Below are 23,432 nucleotides of genomic sequence, written 5' to 3' on the forward strand. Positions count from 1 at the left end.
AAATCAAACACAGAGCACTGAGTCTGTTGGATCAGAAAGCTGCTTCCACCAGCTTTCTCAAGCCAGAAAAGGGATGTTTGTGACTTTAAATTAAAGCATTTGATTAAGCCGAGACAACGTTTGTGTAAATAGTAACTTCTCTTAAAACACTGAAGGGTTTTGCAGCTAGTTATTTTCTCTCTAAATTTCTTTCCTGCACTCTTTCAATTTACTCAACCTGTCGTTTTCTGGCATGTTGAAAGACAAAACACTGAATCTACAATTCTCTAGTCCAGGGAAAATGGCATAAAAAAATGTAATTTTACCATTTTTAATGTATTAAAAGAAAATAAACAAGGATTTGGAAGTTCACATTCCCTAAAAAGTTTAGCTGGTATGGGAAATTTTTCCTATTATTTTCCTCCAAGTAGTTCCCAACAAGCCTGGCACGGTGGCTCAAGCCTGTAATCCCAGCACTTTGGTAGGCGGTGGATCACGAGGTCAGGAGATCGAGACCATCCTGGCTAACACGGGGAAACCCCGTCTCTACTAAAAACACACACACACACACACACACACACACACACACACACACACAAAGAATGAGTTGTTTTCCAGACCTATTCACAGCTACTCACAAGAAAAGTTCCGGATTCACAAGGATAACATTCTGTCCCCTGAATAATAAAATCAAAGATGTTTAGAGCTGAAAGGAACTTACTGATGTAAACACTGAGAAACACAAAGGTGAATGGTTACAAAGCAGGCTAATTCCAGAGGTGAGGTTAGAACCCATGATTCTAGATGTACATTTGTTTGCCTTTCTATCGGACCAGCTATTAAAGGAGAGCTGGGTTAAGAATGTTCTATCAGGGCCGGGCGTGGGGGCTCACGCCTGTAATCCCAGCACTTTGAGAGGCTGAGGCGGGCAGATCACGAGGTCAGGAGATCGAGACCATCCTGGCTAACATGGTGAAACCCTATCTCTACTAAAAAAAAAAAAAAAAAAAAAGTAGCCGGGCCTGGTGGCAGGTGCCTCTAGTTCCAGCTACATAGGAGGCTGAGGCAGGAGAATGGCGTGAACCCAGGAGGCGGAATTTGCGGTGAGCCGAGATCAGACCATTGCACTCCAGCCTGGGCCACAGAGCAAGACTCTATCTCAAAAAAAAAAAAAAAAGAATGTTCTATCAGGATAGACTGATCTGCAGGTCTACTAGTTACAGTGCCTATTCTTCCAGGCACATCACCAGCCACAACTTCCAATTCCTGAGTACCTGTGACAATCTCCTGTATAAACTCCAACTTCCCCAAGAAATTTAACTGCTGCTTTTCATTTCTAAGCAGTGTCTATATATTTATAGACCAAGTATCTTAAACACTATTTTAAAATAGGTAGCTCCCAGCGTGGACAACACAGCAAGACCTCATCTCCACTAAAAATAAATTTATTTTATTTTATTTTATTGAGATGGAGTCTTGCTCTGTCACCCAGGCTAGAGTGCAGCGACACAATCTCAGCTCACTGCAACCTCCGCCTCCCAGGTTCCAGTGATTCTCCTGCCTCAGCCTCCCAAGTAGCTGGGACTCCAGGCGCACGCCACCACTCCCGGCTAATTTTTTTTTAAATTTTTCAGTAGAGACGGGGTTTCACCATATTGGCCAGGCTGGTCTTGACCTCCTGACCTTATGATCTGCCCACCTTGGCCTCCCAAAGTGCTGGGATTACAGGTGTAAGCCACCGCACCCTAGCCTAAAAATAAAAATTTTTTAAATCAGCCAGGCATGGGGACACGTATCTGTAGCCCTAGCTACTCAAGAGGCTGAGGAAGGAGGATGGCCTGAGCCCAGGAAGTCAAGGCTGCAGTGAGCTATAATCATGCCACTGCACTCCAGCAAGGCAAGATTATAGGGCGAGACCCTGTCTCAAAAAGAAAAGAGAGAGAGAGAGAAAAAAAAGGTAGCTCCACACCTGGTAATAGCTTTTTGAATTGTGAACATTTTAGAAATTAATGAGGAAGGCCAAACTGAAATGACTCTATTATACCCAAATTTGGGGGCAATCAGTTTTATTGGAAATCTGCTTTTATGAAAAGCCTAAATGAATATGTAAGACAAAAAATATTCAAACTGGTCTTAGATACACTGCTAGTTGTCTTCACAAAAGAATAGATGCAATTTACAACTATTTGAGAAAATACTCAAACTTGCCATTGATAAAAATCAAACAGATACCATTTTACACCAATCAAATTGGTAAGAATATTTAAAAATGGGAATAATCAATGCAGGGGAAACTATGGCAAGATAGTCACCTCCATGCAGAACTGGTCAAAGTTTAAACCAGGACAACCTTTTTGGAAAGCAACGTACAAAGTTATGAAGAGTCTTTAAAATGCCTTCAAAACCATTCCATGGAAATAATCAAATGTTGGGAAAGTTTTACACACAAAGCTATCTGTTCATCAGATTGTTATAACAGTGAAAATCTAGATAATCTAGAAGTGAAATAACCGGGGAATGGATAGATAGGTAGAGAGGGGCAAAGGGAGCAAGTTCTCCTTGGCCCTCTGAAGGTTTCCTGAAAAATCAACTTGTAAAAGTCAGATTAATTAGAGAAAGGGTATACAAATTTATTTACCGTGTATACATAGGAGCATTCAGAATAAAGACCCAAAGATACAGTGGAAATTGTCCATTTTATGCTTAAGTTCAACGAAGTATGGAACAGCCGTATAGAAATATGATTGGACAAAAAGTGTATGATCTAATGCTAATAGACTGAGTGGGGAAACCCAGCCAGGCCTGTCCATCTAGATTCCTCATGGCCTCTGTGAGCAGCATTCCTTTCTTCTGGGTGTGGGGCAGGTCCCTTTCTGGAATTGGGGTCTTACGACCTACAGTCAAACAAGATAGGTCAGACAATTTCTTTATGGCCAATTTTTACACAGAAAGGTGAGGGGAAGTTATAGTAGTATTCTAGGTTTTATGACTGGCTTTGGGGAAAAGGGGTTATGGCTTTCAAGATCTACCTTGAGGAAGAGGGATTCCAGTTTCTACGGCTGGCCTTGGTGGGGAGAATGGGACTGAGAGACAGGAGACCAGGAGAAGGCCAGAGAAAAATTTTTGCTTCTGAGGCTTTTACTCTGGTGTATGGTTTTCTAAGCCCTAACAGTGATGTAAATTATAAGCTAGATGTAAAGAGAAAAAGCAAGCTGTTTTTCCTCTCAGCATACTCACAGCACACTTCTGTAACCAGATGTCGGGAAGGTGAGGGGTTCCCCCAAATACCAAATCGATTCTTTTACAGACACCAATGAGGTATTCTGTAATTCATTTCAATTCTAACACTATTTACCTGGAGATAGTGTCAGATCCCATGGGTTGAGGGCTGAGTCCCACCAGGCTGTTCATAATTCAGATGCCAAATGCAAGTCCAGGCCACCTGTACTTCCAATCAACTGGTTACAAACCATCATCTTGCTGCAAACATTTCCTAATAAGATGTTGGTCAACCTTTTTACATGAAAGTAACTGACCTAGGACTCAGTTACATAGATAAGAGTATACAATCTGGTTGCTTCTAAAAATAAACCATTCGAACATGTATCAAGCGCTCTACCAAATGTTAAAGATAACAGAGGATTCACAGTGTAATGTAAATATAAAGTGCTAACAAAGATAAGGACACTAAGCGCTATGAATAGCCACAGAATGGAAAAGCTATAGGGGATAACATTATGAGTTATTATCTGAGGTATTTTCTTCCTTCTCCTTGAACCTATAAACCTTCCTATACTATCAAGACGGCCAAGTACAATAAAGTCATAATTCGGCTTTAGTTTCAAATTAGATATCTAAATGCTTTAACAAAAACAACATTAAAAAGCATGGTTTTCTACTATCAGAGCCTGAATTTTTGAAGAAGAAAAGGCTTGTTGAGTTTCAAAGAGCAAAAAGCTTTCATAGACACAGCATAGACTGAAGAATGTATATTTATAATAGAGCAGTTTTTCTCTCCAAAAGATATAAAATTTGTCGCATGTATCTGTGTGAAGAGACCACCCAACAGGCTTTGTGTGAGTAACAAGGCTGTTTATTTCACCTGGGTGCAAGCGGGCTGAGTCTGAAAAAGGCGTCAGCAAAGGGTGGTGGGAATATCGTTAGTTCTTACAGGTTTGGGATAGGCAGTGGAATTAGGAGCAATTTTTTGCAGGCAGGGGGTGGATCTCACAAAGTTCTCAAGGGCAGGGAGAATATTACAAACTACTTTTATTATTATACTTTAAGTTCTAGGGCACATGTAAGGGCGGGGAGAATATTACAAAGTACTTATTATTATTATACTTTAAGTTCTAGGGCACATGTGCACAATGTGCAGCTTTGTTACATATGTATACATGTGCCATGTTGGTGTGTTGCACCCATTAACTCGTCATTTACATTAGGTATATCTCCTAATGCTACCCCTACCTGCTATCCCCAACCCATAACAGGCCCCGGTGTGTGATGTTCCACACCCTGTGTCCAAGTGTTCTCATTGTTCAATTCCCACTTATAAGTGAGAACATGCAGTGTTTGGTTTTCTGTCCTTGCAATAGTTTTCTCAGAATGATGGTTTCCAGCTTCATCCATGTCCCTACAGAGGACATGAACTCATCCTTTTTTATGGCTGCATAGTATTCCATGGTGTGTATGTGCCACATTTTCTTAATCCAGTCTATCATTGATGGACATTTGGGTTGGTTCCAAGTCTTTGCTATTGTGAATAGTGCCGCAATAAACATACATGTGCATGTGTCTTTATAACAGCATGATTTATACTACCTTGGATATATACTCAGTAATGGGATGGCTGGGTCAATGTTATTTCTAGTTCTAGATCCTTGAGGAATCGCCACACTGTCTTCCACAATGGTTGAACTAGTTTGCAGTCCCACCAACAGTGTAAAAGTGTTCCTGTTTCTCCACATCCTCTCCAGCACCTGTTGTTTCCTGACTTTTTAATGATCACCATTCTAACTGATGTGAGATGGTATCTCATTGTGGTTTTGATTTGCGTTTCTCTGATGGCCAGTGATGATGAGCATTTTTTCATGTGTCTGTTGGCTGCATAAATGTCTCCTTTTGAGAAGTGTCTGTTCACATCCTTTGACCACTTTTTGATGGGGTTGATTTTTTTCTGTAAATTTGTTTAAGTTCTTTGTTGATATTAGCCCTTTCTCAGATGGGCAGATTGTAAAAATTTTCTCCCATTCTGTAGGTTACCTGTTCACTCTGATGGTAGTTTCTTTTGCTGTGCAGAAGCTCTTTAGTTTAATTAGATCCCATTTGTCAATTTTGGCTTTCGTTGTCATTGCTTTTGGTGTCTTAGTCATGAAGTCCTTGCCCATTCCTATGGCCTGAATGGTATTGCCTAGGTTTTCTTCTAGGGTTTTTATGATTTTAGGTCTTACATTTAAGTCTTTAACCCATCTTGAATTAATTTTTGTATAAGGTGTAAGGAAGGGATCCAGTTTCAGCTTTCTACATATGGCTAGCCAGTTTTCCCAGCACTATTTACTAAATAGGGAATCTTTCCCCATTTCTTGTTTTTGTCAGGTTTGTCAAAGATCAGATGGCTGTAGATGTGTGGTATTAATCCTGAGGGCTCTGTTCTGTTCCATTGGTCTATATCTCTGTTTTGGTACCAGTACCATGCTGTTTTGGTTACTGTAGCCTTGTAGTATAGTTTGAAGTCAGGTAGCACGATGCCTTCAGTTTTGTTCTTTTGGCTTAGGATTGTCTTGGAAATATAGGCTCTTTTTTGATTCCATATGATAGCTTGATGGGGATGGCATTGAGTCTATAAATTACCGTGGGCAGTATGGCCATTTTCATGATATTGATTCTTCCTATCCATGAACATGGAATGTTCTTCCATTTGTTTGTGTCCTTTTATTTCACTGGGCAGTGGTTTGTAGTTCTCCTTGAAGAGGTCCTTCACATCCCTTGTAAGTTGGATTCCTAGGTATTTTATTCTCTTTGAAGCAATTGTGAATGGGAGTTCACTCATGGTTTGGCTGTCTGTTATTGGTGTATAGGACTGCTTGTGATTTCTGCACATTGATTTTGTACACTGAGACTTTGCTGAAGTTGCTTATCAGCTTAAGGAGATTTGGGGCTGAGACGATGGGGTTTTCTAAATATACAATCATGTCATCTGCAAACAAGGACAATTTGACTTCCTCTTTTCCTAATTGAATACCCTTTCTTTCTTCCTCCTGCCTGATCTCCCTGGCCAGAACTTCCAACACTATGCTGAATAGGAGTGGTGAGGGCATTCCTGTCTTGTGCCAGTTTTCAAAGGGAATGCTTCCAGTTTTTGCCCATTCAGTATGATATTAGCTGTGGGTCTGTCATAAATAGCTCTTATTATTTTGAGATACGTCCCATCGATACCTAGTTATTGAGAGTTTTTAGCATGAAGGGTTGTTGAATTTTGTCAAAGGCCTTTTCTGCATCTATTGAGATAATCATGTGGCTTTTGTCTTTGGTTCTGTTTATATGATGGATTACGTTTATTCATTTGTGTATGTCAAACCAGCCTTGCATCCCAGGAATGAAGGCAAATTGATCGTGGTGGATAAGCTTTTTGATGTGCTGCTGGATTCAATTTGCCACTATTTTACTGAGGATTTTTGCACTGATGTTCATCAGGGATATTGGTCTAAAATTCTCCCTTTTTGCTGTGTCTCTGCCAGGCTTTGGTATCAGGATGATGCTGGCCTCACAAAATGAGTTAGGAAGGATTCCCTCTTTTTCTATTGATTGGAATAGTTTCAGAAGGAATGGTACCAGCTCCTCTTCGTACCTCTGGTAGAATTCAGCTGTGAATCCATCTGGTCCTGGACTTTTTTTGGTTGGTAGGCTATTAATTATTGCCTCAATTTCAGAGCCTGTTATTGGTCTATTCAGGGATTCAATTTCTTCCTGGTTTAGTCTTGGGAGGGTGTATGTGTGCAGGAATTTATCCATTTCTTCTAGACTTTCTAGTTTATTTGTGTAGAGGTGTTTATAGTATTCTCTGATGGTAGTTTGTATTTCTGTGGGATTGGTGGTGATAGCCCTCCCCTTTATCATTTTTTATTGAATCTATTTGATTCTTCTCTCTTTTCTTCTTTATTAATCTTGCTAGTGGTCTATCAATTTTGTTGATCTCTTCAAAAAAAACAGCTCCTGGATTCACTGATTTTTTGAAGGGTTTTTTGTGTCTCTATTTTCTTCAGTTCTGCTCTGATCTTGGTTATTTCTTGCCTTCTGCTAGCTTTTGAATGTGTTTGCTCTTGCTTCTCTAGTTCTTTTAATTGTGATGTTGGGGTGTCAATTTTAGATCTTTCCTGCTTTCTCTTGTGGGCATTTAGTGCTATAAATTTCCCTCTACACACTGCTTTAAGTGTGTCCCAGGGATTCTGGTAGGTTGTGTCTTTGTTCTCATTGGTTTCAAAGAACATCTTTATTTCTGTCTTCATTTTGTTATGTACCCAGCAGTCATTCAGGAGCAGGTTGTTCAGTTTCCATGTAGTTGAGTGGTTTTGAGTGAGTTTCTTAATCCTGAATTCTAGTTTGATTGCACTGTGGTCTGACAGACAGTTTGTTATAATTTCTGTTCTTTTACATTTGCTAAGGAGTGCTTTACTTCCAACTATGTGGTCAATTTTGGAATAAGTGTGATGTGGTGCTGAGAAGAATGTATATTCTGTTGATTTGGGGTGGAGAGTTCTGTAAATGTCTATTAGGTCTGCATTTGTAAGGCAGGCCCGGTGGTGACAAAATCTCTCAGCATTTGCTTGTCTGTAAAGGATTTTATTTCTCCTTCACTTATGAAGCTTAATTTGGCTGGATATGAAATTCTGGGTTGCAAATTCTTTTCTTTAAGAACGTTGAATATCGGCCCCCACTCTCTTCTGGCTTGGAGAGTTTCTGCCAAGAGATCTGCTGTTAGTCTGATGGGCTTCCCTTTGTGGGTAACCCGACCTTCTTCTCTGGCTGCCCTTAATATTTTTTCCTTCATTTCAACTTTGGTGAATCTGACAATGAAGTGTCTTGCAGTTGCTCTTCTCAAGGAGTATCTTTGTGGAGTTCTCTGTATTTCCTGAATTTGAATGTTGGCCTGCCTTGCAAGGTTGGGGAAGTTCTCCTGGATAATATCCTGAAGAGTGTTTTCCAACTTGGTTCCATTCTCCCGTCACTTTCAGGTACACCAATCAGACGTAGATTTAGTCGTTTCACATAGTCCATATTTCTTGGAGGCTTTGTTTGTTTGTTTTTACTCTTTTTTCTCTAAACTTCACTTCTCACTTCATTTCATTCATTTGATCTTCAATCACTGATATCCTTTCTTCCACTTGATCGAACTGGTTACTGAAGCTTGAGTAAGCATCACATAGTTCTCGTGCCATGGTTTTCAGCTCCATCAGGTCATTTAAGGTCTTCTCTATGCTGTTTATTCTAGTTAGCCATTCATCTAATCTTTTTTCAAGGTATTTAGCTTCTTTGCAATGGGTTCGAACATCCTCCTTTAGCTTGGAGAAGTTTGTTATTACCAATCGTCTGAAGCCTTCTTCTCTTAACTCATCAAAGTCATTCTCCGTCCAGCTTTGTTCCATTGCTGGCGAGGAGCTGCATTCCTTTGGAGGGAAGAGGCACTCTGATTTTTAGAATTTTCAGCTTTTCGGCTCTGGTTTCTCCCCATCTTTGTGGTTTTATCTACCTTTGGTCTTTGATGATGGTGACACACAGATGGGGTTTTGATGTGGATGTCCTTTCTGTTTGTTAATTTTCCTTCTAACAGTCAGGACCCTCAGCTGCAGGTCTTTTGGAGTTTGCTGGAGGTCCACTCCAGACCCTGTTTGCCTGGGTATCGCCAGCAGAGGCTGCAGAACAGCAAATATTGCAGAACAGTAAATGTTGCTGCCTGATCCTTCCCCTAGAAGCTTCATCTCAGAAGGGTACCCTGCTGTATGAGGTGTTGGTCAGTCTCTGCTGGGAGGTGTCTCCCAGTTAGGCTACTCAGGGGTCAGGGACCCACTTGAAGAGGCAGTCTCTTCGTTCTCAGATCTCAAAATCTATGCTGGGAGAACCACTACTCTCTTCAAAGCTGTCAGACAGGGACATTTAAGTCTGCAGAAATTTCTGCTGCCTTTTTTTCAGCTATGCCCTGCCCCCAGAGGTGGAGTCTACAGAGGTAGGCTGGCCTTGCTGAACTGTGGTGGGCTCCACTGAGTTTGAGCTTCCTGGCTGCTTTATTTACCTACTCAAGCCTCAGCAATGGCAGACGCCCCTTCCCAAGCCTCACTGCCACCTTGCAGTTCGATCTCAGACTGCTGCGCTAGCAGTGAACGAGGCTCTGTGGGCATGGGACCCTCGGAGCCAGGTGCGGGATATAATCTCCTGGTGTGCCATTTGCTAAGACCGTTGGAAAAGCACAGTATTCGGGTGGGAGTGTCCCGATTTTCCAGGTGCCATCTGTCACAGCTTCCCGTGGCTAGGAAAGGGAATTCCCCGACCCCTTGTGCTTCTTGGGTGAGGCGATACCCCGCCCTGCTTTGGCTCACACTCCATGGACTGCACCCACAGTCCGACAAGCCCCAGTGAGATGAACCTGGTACCTCAGTTGGAAATGCAGAAATCACCCGTCTTCTGCGTCACTCACACTGGGAGCTGTAGACTGGAGCTGTTCCTATTCGGCCATCTTGGAACCTTTAAGGGCAGGGAGGGTATATTGTACAAAGTACATTCACAAGGGCAGGGGAATATCACAAAGTACATTAGCACAAGGGCGGGGAGGATGTATTGTCACAAAATCAATTGATCAGTTAGAGTGGGGCAGGAACAGATCACAATGGTGGCATGTCATCAGTTAAGACAGGAACTGGCTATTTTCACTTCTTTTGTGTATCTTCAGTTGCTTCAGGCCATCTGGATGTATATGTGCAAGTCACAGGGGATATGATGGCTTAGCTTGGGCTTAGAGGCCTGACAAAATTATCTATCACATGTAAAATATATTTCAAAAACAAAAGTAAAATACAGTAGTGCCCTCACATCCATGGTTTCACTTTCCACAGTTTCAGTTACTCTCAGTCAATTACAGTCTAAAAATACTGAACAGAAAATGCCAGAAATAAACAATTCATAAGTTTTAAGTTGCATGCTGTTCTGAGTAGCATGATAAAATCTCACGCCATTCAGCCCCATCCCACCTGGGATGTGAATCATCCCTTTGCCCAGCATATCCAAGTGGTATATGCTAGCCACCCATTAGTCAGTTAGTAACTATCTCTGTTACTAGAATGACTGTGATGGGTACTGCAGTGCTCATGTTCAAGTCATCCTTAGTTTACTTAATGATGGCCCCAAAGCACAAGAGGAGTGAAGTAGCAATTCAGATGTGCATACAAGTGCTTCCTTTAAGTGAAAAGGTGGAAGTTCCCAACTTTAAGGGTAAAAAATGGTATGCTGAGGTTGCTAAGATCTATGGTAAGAATGAATCTTCTATCTGCAAAATTGTGAAGAAAGAATAAGGGGCTGGGTGTGGTGACTCATGCCTGTAATCCCAGCTTTTTGGGAGGCCAAGGAGAGAGGACTGCTTGAGCCCAGGAGTTTGAGACCAGCCTGGGAAGCATAGGGAGACTCCACCTCTACAAAAGAAAAAATAAAATAAAATTAGCTGGGTGTGATGGTGTACACCTGTGGTCCCAGCTACTTGGGAGACTGAGGTGGGAGGATCATTCGAGCCCAGGAAGTAGAGACTTCAGTGAGCCATGTTTGCACCATGTCTGCATTGCACTTCAGCCTGGGCAACAGAGCAAGACTCTATCTCAAAAAAAGTAAAAGAAGGCATGATGGTTCATGCCTGTAATCCCAGCACTTTGCAAGACCGACATGGGTGGATCACTTTAGCCCAGGAGTTCGAGACCAGCCTAGGCAATATGGCGAAACCCCGTCTCTACCAATAATATAAAAAATTAGCCAGGTATGAAGGTGCATGCCTGTAGTCCAAACTACTTGGAAGACTGAGATAGGAGAATCATCTGAGCCCAAGAAATCGAGGCTACAGTGAGCCGTGATCATGCCACTCCACTCCAGCCAGAGCAACAAAGTGAAACCTTGGTTTCAAAAATAAAAAAAAGAAAAGAAATAGAAATAGAAATTCAGGGCTTTCTCCTAGTTATCTCTAGCTAGTAACAGGTATCTAGGGTAGACACCATCTCCTGGGCTCCATTTGTCCTGGCACAAATAGAGTTTAATGATAAAATTTACCTCTCCTCACATTGCAGTGGTAAAAATGCAAAACTCTGGGCAATGGAAATAAGGATGGGTGTCCTGGAGGATATGATGAAAGGTAAAATAGAAACTTTGGTGAAAAGCTAATTAGCCCTTACTGACTTGCTGGCTTTTTAAGAGTTTATATTGGATTTAGGTCTTACCAGTCATCATCCTAGGATTTATTTTGGCAACCTCTTATAGAGTAGGAGAGCTAAGCCATGGTTTGATTTGAAAATGCTAGGTCCCTTGGCTAAAATTCCACTTATTCTCATATCATTTTCACCCAAATTCTTAAGACCTAAGAAGTTTATAATGCCTTTAAAAGTACTGAAACATGTAAACAAAAATCACAGGATAGAATAATAATATATGTGTCATTAAAAACATCAAGAACTACGTGAATGCAGAAAGAGAAATAATTACTTCCCACAGGAGATCAGAGCATCTTATAATAGAATTGAAAAGGATCTATGAATTCATCAAATCTAAGGCCCAACAGATGGGCAAAATTCTCCTTACAACATTCCTATCAAGTTGTTACATGTATTTTTTGTGCACAGCCTCTGTGACAGGTAAATGCATGCTCTCAGGAGGCAACCTATTCCATTTTTGAGAAGCCATGTTAGAAAGTTCTATCTTGTATCCAGCCAAAATCTACCTTCCAATGAATTCTTCCTAATGATCCTAATTCTTCTCACATTAAACAAATGTATTCCCTTTGCTCCATGCCACGTTCTAGATGTTAAAGGAGCAATAACATATTCAACTATCCCTTTAAATATGCAATGTATTGTGCACTGTTCAAGGTAGAGAGACAAATGAAATATGAATCCTGACTTCATAGGCTCTTAAATAGGGAAGATTTTTTAAAGCTTATAAATAATTATAATATATACTATAAGCATAAATGTCAAAAGAAAAGTCCTGAGAAAGTATGGGAGTTCAAAAAAGGGAAAGATTAATTCAATCTATGGAAAAAATCAGTGAAACAGGAAGAGCTTCATAAGGTGGATAACATTTGAGAGAGCACTTGAAGATGGGCGTTTCCACTGAGGAAAGGACACTGAAGTACAGTATAATGGTTGAGACCCTGGATGCTAGGAATACATAGCCTGTGTTTGAATCTTAGCTTTGCCACTCTCTAGCCTGATGACTTCATGCAAATTATTTAAACTCTCCATGCCTCTATTTTCTTCTTTTGTAAAAGAGAAAAATCGATAAGAAAATTGAATGCACTTGTACATGAAGTGTACTTAGAACAGTGTATTATTATTGAGAAAATAACAAAGGTAGAGTTTGTATAGGCAAGAAGGAATTAAACCTGTTTGGTAAAAGCAAACAGTTTGGTTTAAACACCCTTCCTCTTTCTGAATCTCCTTCCTCAAAACTCAAGTAGCTAGAAATGCTGGCAAAACACCTGGCATGTCATGGGATTTAGCAAATCTTCATGACCCTGCCATCCTCCCTTTCCTTTTTCTCCTCTTCATACTTCTGCTTTGTGCTTCTCCTATAGCACACTGCTTTGTATTATAATTGCTTATTTAAATATGTAAGTATTTGTATTCTTGTATTATCTGCCTCTTATACACTTCCTGAGGCTAGTAGTTACCTTCTATATCCTAACCCTAGCCCTCAAATCTGGCTATGAATGAGAAGCTCTGGGGGAACTTTGAAAAAATATAAATTGTTTAGGACCAACCCAGACCAAAGAGAATTTCTAAGGGTAGGACAGGAACATATATATATATAATCTTTTTTTTTTTTTTTTGGAGACCAGGTCTGGCTCTACCACATAGGCTGGAGTGCAGCGGCATGATCTCAGCTCACTGCAACCTCTGCCTACTGGGCTCAAGCTATCCTCCCACCCAAGTAGCTGGGACTACAGGTATGTGCCATCACGCCTGGCTAATTTTTGCATTTTTTGTAGAGACAGGGTTTCACCATCTTGCCCATGTTGGTCTCGAACTCCTCAGCTCAAGTGATCTGCCCGCCTCAGCCTCCCAAAATGCTGGGATTACAGGCGTGAGCCACCATACTCAGGCAGGAACATATATTTTTAAAAGCTTCAGGAGGCTCCGAATCGGTCTATGAGTAGACCTCATATTTGACAACCAGTGACCTACAGTACCTAATGATGAGGTGGGTGCACAGTAAGTCACTACTGAACTGATGTTGACTGAATAACAGAAGATCAGGACCTAACACTAGGTTGAAGCCTACTGGAAAGACACAGAGGCCTTTCTTAAAGGCTTAAAAGGCCAGGCTGAACTATGACAAAAGGCCAAACTAAAAAAACCCACTTCTAGCTTCAAAGCAATCAATAATCCTTTGTCAGGAGCTTTATCTCAAAGGCACTTTCATGTCCTTTCAGTAGATTACAGATATTAATATGGATATTTTAAAAAGTAGAGATAGCTAAGAACAAACTAAAGTCAAATTTTATTCTTTTTTTTTTTTTTTTCCTGTAGAAACCAGGGTCTCGCTTTGTTGCCCAGGCTGGTCTCGAACTCTTGGCTTCAAGTCATCCTCCTGCCTTGGCCTCCCAAAGTGCTGCGATTATGGGCATGAGCCACCATGTCCAATCTTTATTCATTTAAAACAAGTGATCAGGCCAGGTGTGACAGCTCACACCTGTAATCCCAGCACTTTGGAAGGTGGATCACTTGAGGTCAGTAGTTCCAGGCTAGCCTGGCCAACATGGTGAAACCCCATCCCTACTAAAAATACAAAAATTAGCCGGGCATGGTGACGGGTCCCTGTAATCCCAGCTACTCCGGAGGCTGAGGCAGAAGAATCACTTGAACCTGGGAGGTGGAGGTTGCAGTGAGCTGAGATCACGCCACTGTACTCCAGCCTAGGCAACAGAGTAAAACTTCGTCTCAAAAAAAAAAAAACAAAAAAAACACAAGTGTTCAGTAAGTGTTGGACAGTATATGTAAAAGCACTTTGAAAACTGGAATAAAATATGACATTATTACCTGAACACTAATGTGTTTTTTGTAATATGACCACTGCAAAGTAATCAAAAAAAGCTCAGGTTTAATGTAATTTTCCTGATTGGAAATCTAAAAGGAATTAATGTTTTTAAACTGACAATGAACAAAAGAATACTCAATTCAAATGCTGAAAACTACAATTTTCTTCTATTATGGATAGTGTTATAGCAGCTAGAAACTTTCATCCAGATCTAAACAAAATCAGAAACCAGTATCATGAAGCTTTAATTTTAAAGCTAATTCCCCAATACTGAGTTCCCAACCAAAGCGGCACTGTCTTACAATTAAATTAATACCATTTACAGAAGAGAATCTTACACCCTCACCAAGAGTCTTAACATACTTTGGAACTTAACTTGACCATTTTCTGAATCTCTTAGAATCCTATTGCAGTTTGTTATCCAAGTAACTAGAGAAAAAATGTTTAAGCTACTCATAACTGTCGTTGTGATATAAATTCAAGGAGTCTGAATTCTTTCTTGGGGCACATTACAGCTAATGGCCATGTGCCAGATTTATCAAAATATATCCAAATCCTCAATATGTAGCAAGGAAACATTTACTTTTCAATAATTCCTCATCCCTATTCAGACTACCACTCAAGTCATCAAGATTTATAAGTTTTTTCCCCACAAAATGCTACCCCATCACTAGACATAATATCTCAAAGATTAACAATAAAAGGAAAAATTTATCAACAGTGTAGACTCAAATGTTAGAAAGGGTTATCAAAGGATACTGCAGGAAATGCGAGTCTCTCTTTGAATATTTAAAAACTGAGTAAATTCTATCTTCCTGGGGTGTTTTAGGTTACCTTTTCAGTACCCAGGGAAGAAAAACAGATGACCTGTCAAGATTGGCAAATTTTTTAACATTTAAGAAAAAAATCCAATATTGACAAGACTGAAGGAAAGAGGCACTCTCGTACTCTGCTGTTGGAAACATACACTGATACAACCTTTTCTGAAGAAAAACTGGCAGTCTCCACTAATTTTTAAATATATACTACCCTTTGACACAATGAGTCCACTGTTTGAAATTTATCCTATGGATATACCTGCAAAGGTATGGAAAGACACAGGTAGCTGGGACCATAGACATGCGCCACCACGCCTGACTAATTTTTGTATTTTTTGTAAAGACAGAGTTTCACCATGTTGCCCAGGCCGGTCTCAAACTCCTGGGCTCAAGCAATCCCCCGACCTCGGCCTCTTGGGTAGCTGGGACTACAGGTGTGTGCTATTGCTCCCAGTTAATTTTTTAATATTTTGTAGAGACAAAGTCTTGCTTTGCTGCCCAGGCTGGTCTCAAACTCCTGGCTTCAAGCAATCCTCTCACCTCAGCCTCCCAAAGTACTGGGATTACAGGCATGAACTATTGCACTCAGCCTTTTCGACAGTTACTCATATGTATCTGTCCTATGACCCAGCAATTTCACTCCAAGTTATCAACACAAGAGAAATAAAAATATATGTCTCCAAATAGACTTGTATACAAACATTCATAGCAATTTTATTCATGTAGCCCTAAACAGGAAACAATTCAAATATCCATCCACAAGACAATGGATATGCAAACTGATATATTTCAACAATAAAATACTACTTGGCAATAAAAAAGAACTAACTACTGATAAAAAGAAAAACTTGGATTAATTTTATAATCTGCTGAGTGAAAGAAGCCAAACACAAAAGAATACATACATGTGCTGTATGATTCCATTTATATGAAGTTCTAGGATCAGCAAAACTAATCTACCACAAGAGAAGTCAAACATCTCGGCCTGGTGGTGGTGGAGAGTGAGAGAGGTGTTTCAGGGAGGCCAGAGGATTGACTGGAAATAGACAGGCTAGAACTTTTGGTGGTAATAAAAATGTTCTTGATCTTGCTTTGGCTGGTTGCTACCTGGATATATATAATTTTCAAAAACAATTATCAATTTAAAGTGTATAATTCAGTGGTTTTTAGTATATTCTCAGAGTTGTGCAACTATCACCACAATCAATTTTAGGACATTTTCATCATCTCAAAAAGAAACTCCACACCTACCCCTTAGTTATCTCTCTCCTGTGTTCCCTAGTCCTAAGCAACCATTAATCTATTTTCTGTCTATATGGATTTGCCTATTCTGGACATGTCATAAAAATGGAATTTAAAAATGTTTTCAAGGTTCATCTATATTGTAGCATATTTCAGTACCTCATTCCTTTCATGGCCAAAAAATATTCCATAGTATAAATACACATTTTGGCCGGACACAGTGGCTCACACCTGGGAGGCCGAGGCGGGCAGATCATTTGAGGTCAGGAGTGTGAGACCAGCCTGGCCAACATAATGAAACCCCGTCTCTACTAAAAATATAAAAATTAGCTGGGCATGGTGGCAGGTGCCTGTAGTCCCAGATACTCAGGAGGCTGAGGCAGGAGAATCGCTTGAACCAGGGAGGCAGAGGTTGCAGTGAGCCAAGATTGCACCACTGCACTCTAGCCTCGGGGACAGAGTGAGACTGTCTCAAAAAAAATATAAAAAAATAAAAATAAATATACCACATTTTGTTCATCAGTTGATGATAGACATCTGGTTTGTTTCCAGCTTTTGACAATGAATAATGCTGCTATAAACATTAGTGTACATGTTTTTGTGAGAACTGTGCATTTTTTTTCCAATTCCCATTTATTTTTGGCTCTTGGAGCAATGTCACCTTTTCAATATGAAAAAAAGAAACACGTTCAAAATAGAAATTTGAAGTGTAGGATAGAACAAAACCAAGTGTAAGGTGGAAAAAAACAATAGCAAAAGGAAGATAGGAGACGTTGCAAAAAGATGGAGGAGGGTTCTCCTTTCCTCTGGGGAATAACTCAAACACTGATGTGGCAGTATATACCATCCCAGATAAAGCCAGGGATGTTAATCCTCTTTGGGGGTTAAGAAAAGGTGGAGATTAGGAGGGCATTTCTGGAGGCCTAGGGACCAAGGCTGGTCTCTTTCCCTTCCTTGATCCCCTTAGGGGAAAGGGAGGAATTCAATGTGTGAGAGAGGCAGAGTCAGAGAGGGAAAGATTCTACTTGACAGAGTGGGGCAGACCTCTCCAAAGGGCAGAGCTTGGAGGGAGATTGAAAATGGAGAAAATACTGCTAATACCTCCCTTGAAGCTGAGAAATGGAAAATGGAAGTACCTGGAAATTATGACTTTAGTAGCCTGGATTTCCCTCTCCAAAACTTTTAGGATGGAAAATCCCATCCCCTTCCTTGTAGTGACTTCTACCTGCCACCTTCTACCATCTTTTGCTTTGGGCTTAGGATGGTGGCCATTATTCACGTGGGTTTCAAAACCCAGTGGGTTCTAAATGAGATCTGGATGAGACCCAGCTTCTTGCAGATTTTAAAAAGAGGGAAATATTAACTGGACAGATGGAAGGGATGGGCACCAGAAGGAAATACAGGGTTTCCCAGAGTGTCAGAAACGTAGGCTTCCCAGAGTAGAAAGAGAAAGGAAACATTCAACTAACAAGTACTTATTGAGTGCCTACTACATGCTAGGCACTGTTCTAGATCTAGATTTGTGTTTGAGGCAGCAAACACAAATTCTGAGATCTAGATTTGTGTTTGAAAAAAGAGAAAAGGGGCAGGTGAGTAAGATGGCTAAGGGAACTGAGAAGCCTGAGGTGATAGGGGCTCTGCCTTAGGCCTCCTCTTCAGCCTCCTCACTGAAATCCTCCTCCTCTTCAGTGGTGGCATCCTGGTACTGCTGATACTCAGAGATGAGGTTGTTCATGTTGCTCTCAGCCTTGGTGAACTCTCATCTCATCCATGCCCTCGCCTGTGTACCAGTGGAGGAAGGTCTTCCAGGGGAACACGGCAGTGAACTGCTCCAAGATGCACCTGAAGAGCTCCTGGATGGCCATGCTGTTGCCAATGAAGGTGACCGCCATCTTGAGGCCATGAGGTGGGATGTCACAGACAGCTGTCTTGATGTTGTTGGGGATCCATTCCACAAAGTAGCTGCTGTTCTGGTTCTGCACATTGAGCATCTGCTCATGGACATCCATCCACAAAGACAGCAGCCACAGTGAGATATAAGCTGTGGCAGGGGTCACAGGCAGCCATTATGTTCTTGGCATCAAAGACCTGCCAGGTGAGTTTGGGCACTGTGAGAGCTTGATGCTGCTGGCTTCCACAGCTGGTGAGAGGGCAAAGCCAGCCATGAAGTAGTGGAGACGTGGGAAGGGCACCAGGTTGACTGCCAACTTGCGGATGTCATCATTGAGCTGGCCAGGGAAGTGGAGACAGGTGGTAACAATGCTTATGCTGGCTGAGAGAAGGTGGTTCAGGTGCCCATAGGTTGGTGTGGTCAGCTTCAAAGTACGGAAGCAGATGTCAGAGGGCCTCGTTGTCAATGCAGTAGGTCTCATCAGTGTTCTCTACCAACTGATGGATGGAGAGGTGATGTTGTAGGGCTCGACCACGGTGTCAGATACTTTGGGTGGAGGCACCACACTAAAGATGTTCATGATGCAATCAGGGCATTCTTCTCGGATCTTGCTGATAAGGAGAGTACACATTCCAGAGCCCATTGAGTGGGTCAGCTGGAAGCCCTGCAGGCAGTCACAGCTCTCTGCGTCCTCCTGCACCACATCTATGACTGAATCAACCAGCTCGGCCCCCTCTATGTAGTGGCCTTTGGCCCAGTTGTTGCTTGCCCCAGACTGACCAAAAACAAAGTTGTCTGGTTTAAGCACCTGGCCAAAAGGGCCTGAGCTAGCAGAGTCCATGGTCCCAGGTTCTAGATCCACCAGGAGAGCACAAGGAACATATTTGCCATCTGTGGCTTCACTGTAGTACATGGAGATGCAGTCCAGCTGCAGGTCACTGTCCCCATGTTAGGTGCTGGTGGGGTCGATTTCACGTTCATCATTGATCACATCCCAGCACTTGGCACCCATCTGGTTGCCACACTGACCGGCCTGGATGTGCATGATTTCCCTCATGGTTAAAATTTATTTTAATTTTTTTGGTCACCTCTAGGTATGCACGGGGCAAGAATATATGTAATTTTTTTTTCTCTGCTGGCTGCAGGCTGAAAGGATGGAACGCGCCCCAGAGGCTAGAGCAGCAAGGTGCAAACGTGGCAGCAGGAAGGTTCTGAGAAGCAGAACTGTGCATTTTATTGTATAAAAATTAGATCTAAATTTTAATAACAAATATAGATATGAAAAATTATATTGTTACTATAAGGCATGATTTCTGAGTGTTTCAGTGGATGGCAGAACAAAAATATCTAATAATGGCAATCAAGCAAGTAATAATAAAAATGTGCTATTTCAGAGGAGAAAAAAGTTGTATGTCAACAAGAACAACTAAAATGAAATATCATATTCATCTCCTAATGAAACAGAGGTTTCCTATATGAATAAGGAAGCTGTCTGAAAGGAGGATTTAAGTCACTTCTTTACACACAAACTCAGTATAACTCTTAAAGGCTTTAGTGATTATACCACAGGAATATTTATTATCACCCGGACGTCTCCATGTCCCATTAGCAACAAAATCAACATGGAAGTGTGATCTAATTATTTTGAGGAATAAAGAAAACAGTTTAGTCTATTTACCAAAGGCAGAAAATAGTTTTTAAATAGTGTCTGTGTAGCATTGGGCACAACATTTACATAGAAATATGGTACCTTGAGGATGTCACACTAGAAAACAAATTTTCTTTACAAATTAAAGAACATTCTTTTCCAGAAATGGTCAAAAATTATATCTTCATACTGTGATAAAAACAAGAGGTTTATTACTGGCAAATAAACAAACAAGAACTAGTTAAGTAGATCCATCATGGCTTCCTTTTGTGGAAATGTTGGGAAGAGAATTCTGGAAGTTATTGTGTTCCTACTCTTTTTGGGGGACTCTACCATATACTTTACATACATATATTTCCTCATTTAATCCACAGAACAGCCTTATAAGGTAGGTACTATATTCCCATTTTATAGAAAAGAAACTAGGATTAACTGGCTAAGCTACATACTAAAGAGAGTGAAGAGGCTAGGTTCACACCCAAGACTTCATTCATACAGAACGTGTACCTATAATTCAGGTACATCCCTTACATATATATCACTTTCCATTCATAGCCACTATTTCTAAAAGTGTATCTGCACTATTATTGCCACTTTCTCACTTATAATTCTTTCTGAATCTCATGTGCTTCCATGCAAAACACTTGTTCAAAATTGCTCCAGGATTGCCAACGACTTTGTAACAGCCAAATCCAAAGGACACTTTTCGTTCTTTATCTAACTTTTGTTGCCTGATCTCTTACTTTTGAAACACTCTCCTTCCTTGGCTAACTGAGCATTCCCTCTCATTATTCTTAAATGGTTCTTCTTCTCCACCTATACCCTTTGATGTCTACTAACGTTTAGGGTTTTATCCTTGATGTCTTGTGCTAGATTTCTTTTCAACTCCAGATTTCTATTTGGTTCTTTAATTTCCTTGCTTGATTTTGTTTGTTTGTTTGTTTTTGTTTTTTTCTCTGTTCCCCAGGCTGGAATGCTGGAATGCAGTGGCACAATCACAGTTCACTGCAGCTTTAACCTCCTGGGCTCAAGTGATCCTCCTGCCTCAGTCTCCCAAGTAGCTGGGATGACAGATGCATGCCACTACACTCAGCTAATTTTTTATTTTTAGTAGAGGGGAAGTCTCACTATGTTGCCTGGGCTAGTTTCGAATTCCTGGGTTCAAGCTATCCTCCCACCTTTGCCTCTCAAAGTGCTGGGATTACAGGTGTGACCCACTGTGCCTCGTTGTCTTTTTCATAATTTCTATTTATTAATATTCTCTATCTGGAGAAACATTGTTATCTTACTTTCCTTTAGTTCTTTATATATGGTTTCCTTTAATATATTTAAAATAGCTAGTTAAAGTCTTTGTCTAGTAAGTCCAATGTTTTGGCTTCCTTGGGGATAGTTTCTATTGACTGCTTTTTTTCCTAGGTATATAGGTCACCCTTTATTGTTTATCTGCATGTCTTTATGTTTTTTGTTGAAAACTGGACATTTTAAATAATATAATGTAGCTCCTCTAAAAATCAATCAAACTCTCCTCTTTCCCAGTTTGTTGCTGTTGTTGCTGTTTATTGTTGTGGTTATTTAGTGACTTTTCCAAGGTAATTCTATAAAGTCTGTAATCTTTGTCCCACATGGCCACTGACTTTTCTCTTCCCTCAGCTACTGACTAGATAGAGATGTCCTTAAATGACTGAACTAAAAATTCTCCTGGTCTTTATTGGACCTCTAGCTGCATGATGTGGTCCTCAGCCAGGCATTTTACAATTCTACCTTAGCCTTTGCCTTTTGCTTGTGCAGAGCCCCAAGTTTAGCCAGAGGTGAGCTTAGGACCTTCTCAGGTCTTTCCTGAGCATGTACACAACTCTGACCTTATATATGCCATTAGCCTTCTAAAGTCTGGTATGTACATCTTACTCCCCAACTTTTCCTTTTAAGTTTTTTGTTATTTTGTTGTTTACCCCAATTGGCACCTGAGGTAGCTACTTTGTTGAACAGTTGTGGTTGATTGTTTTTGACAAGTGCCTCTAGGGGAAATACTCTTCGCGCTGGGTGAGTTTTCAGTGAGGTGAAATAAAGACAAAGCTTTCAAGTGGGGTTTACCAGGACACCACCAGACAGGGCATATAATGACAGTTCTCTGAGGAAGGGGCTTTGAAAGAGCTCCAACTCTGTTCTGACTTGTTCAGTGCCAGCTAGGCTGCTAATTTTCACCATGACTGCAAGGTGTAGGTTTTCAAGGCTACTGTGGAGCTGCAGAAAGGGGGAGGTGTTAAGGCAGGTGAAAATGCCACAGCTTGTTGCTCTCACAGAGATTATGCTCTTTGTTGTTGTTTTAAGCACCCCCCACCTCCACTCCCAACAGATTGTTGTAAATCCGGTTAATTTTTAAAGTTACAGAAAAAGTTGATCTTGACAATTTTTGCCAGTGTTCTCCAAACTTTTATAAAGGGCAAGATTTTTGGATGTTGTTATTTTGCCACTTCCCATAACATCACTGATCATCCCCGTAATTGTTAGATTTCTTTGAAAGATACTAGATTGTTTAAAGCAACAATAATAATAGTATATTGTGGGGGTTACAATATACTTAAGAGTAAGTGTATGGAAACAATAACACAAAAGCTAGGAGAAGGTAAATAGATAGGCGGCTGTAAAAGTCTTACATTATGTACAAAATGGCATAACACACTATTTGAAGGTAGACAGTGATATATTAAAAATGCATGTTGTGGCCATGTGTTGCCCATGCTGGTAATCCCAGCACTCTGGGAGGCCAAAGCAGGTAGATTGCTTGAGGTCAGCAATTCAAGACCAGCCTGGCCAACATGGTGAAACCCCATCTCTACTAAAAAGAAAATACAAAAATTAGCTGGGCATGCTGGCACAAGCCTGTAGTCCCAGCTACTCGGGAGGCTGAGGCAGGAGAATGGCTTGAACCGAGGAGGCAGGGGTTGTAGTGAGCTGAAATTGTGCCACTTCTTTCCAGCCTGGGCAACAAAGCGAGACTCCATCTCAAAAAAAAAGCAAAAGAAAGAAAGAAAAAAGGAACTACACGGTGAGGTTCCCTTTTTTATTTAAAATTTTTTATTAAAAAAAAAGAAAAAGAAACTGCATTGTACAAGTTTGTCGTTTTATAATTAAGGAATTAAAAGTTAAAGTGATTGATAAAAATAGTTTCACACAGCCAGCCAGTCAACAGCAGAGCCATAGTAAAATTCTTACTTTATAAATTCTAGTCCCGTTGTCTCAAGAGAAAATAATTTCCATGCAATGTCAACCAAGTATACAACTACATATAAATAACATGCTCATTTCAAATGATTCTTATTTAGCAAGTCCAGTAAGATCTCTACTTGGAAACATCTTGAATTTAGTTTTAATTAATTCAAATTCTCATCAATTAATCAAGATTATTTAAGTGTGCTCTACTTAATGGAACATCAAAAATATTGCAGCTAAACAATCATGTAGAGCACCAGCTACCAAGTTCAAAGAATATAATATTTCATTCAAATGAAAGACTAATTCGTTCACACTTAAGGAAAAAATGATTTAAAAATGTATGAAATCTGTATGTAGT

At 40.6% G+C, this 23,432-nt stretch overlaps 1 protein-coding gene and 1 pseudogene across 5 annotated transcripts in view; both read right to left on the reverse strand.

The window, feature by feature from the left end:
• The window catches only part of LOC105495064 (sterol carrier protein 2), a 125,345-nt gene that overhangs the window by 34,706 nt on the left and 67,207 nt on the right, over positions 1–23,432 (reverse strand). The window lies entirely within an intron of this gene.
• Positions 2–23,431, reverse strand: LOC139362294 (tubulin beta chain pseudogene; annotated as a pseudogene).

Source organism: Macaca nemestrina, chromosome 1 (assembly GCF_043159975.1).
Source record: "Macaca nemestrina isolate mMacNem1 chromosome 1, mMacNem.hap1, whole genome shotgun sequence".
In the NCBI taxonomy this organism is placed as follows: Eukaryota; Metazoa; Chordata; class Mammalia; order Primates; family Cercopithecidae; genus Macaca; species Macaca nemestrina.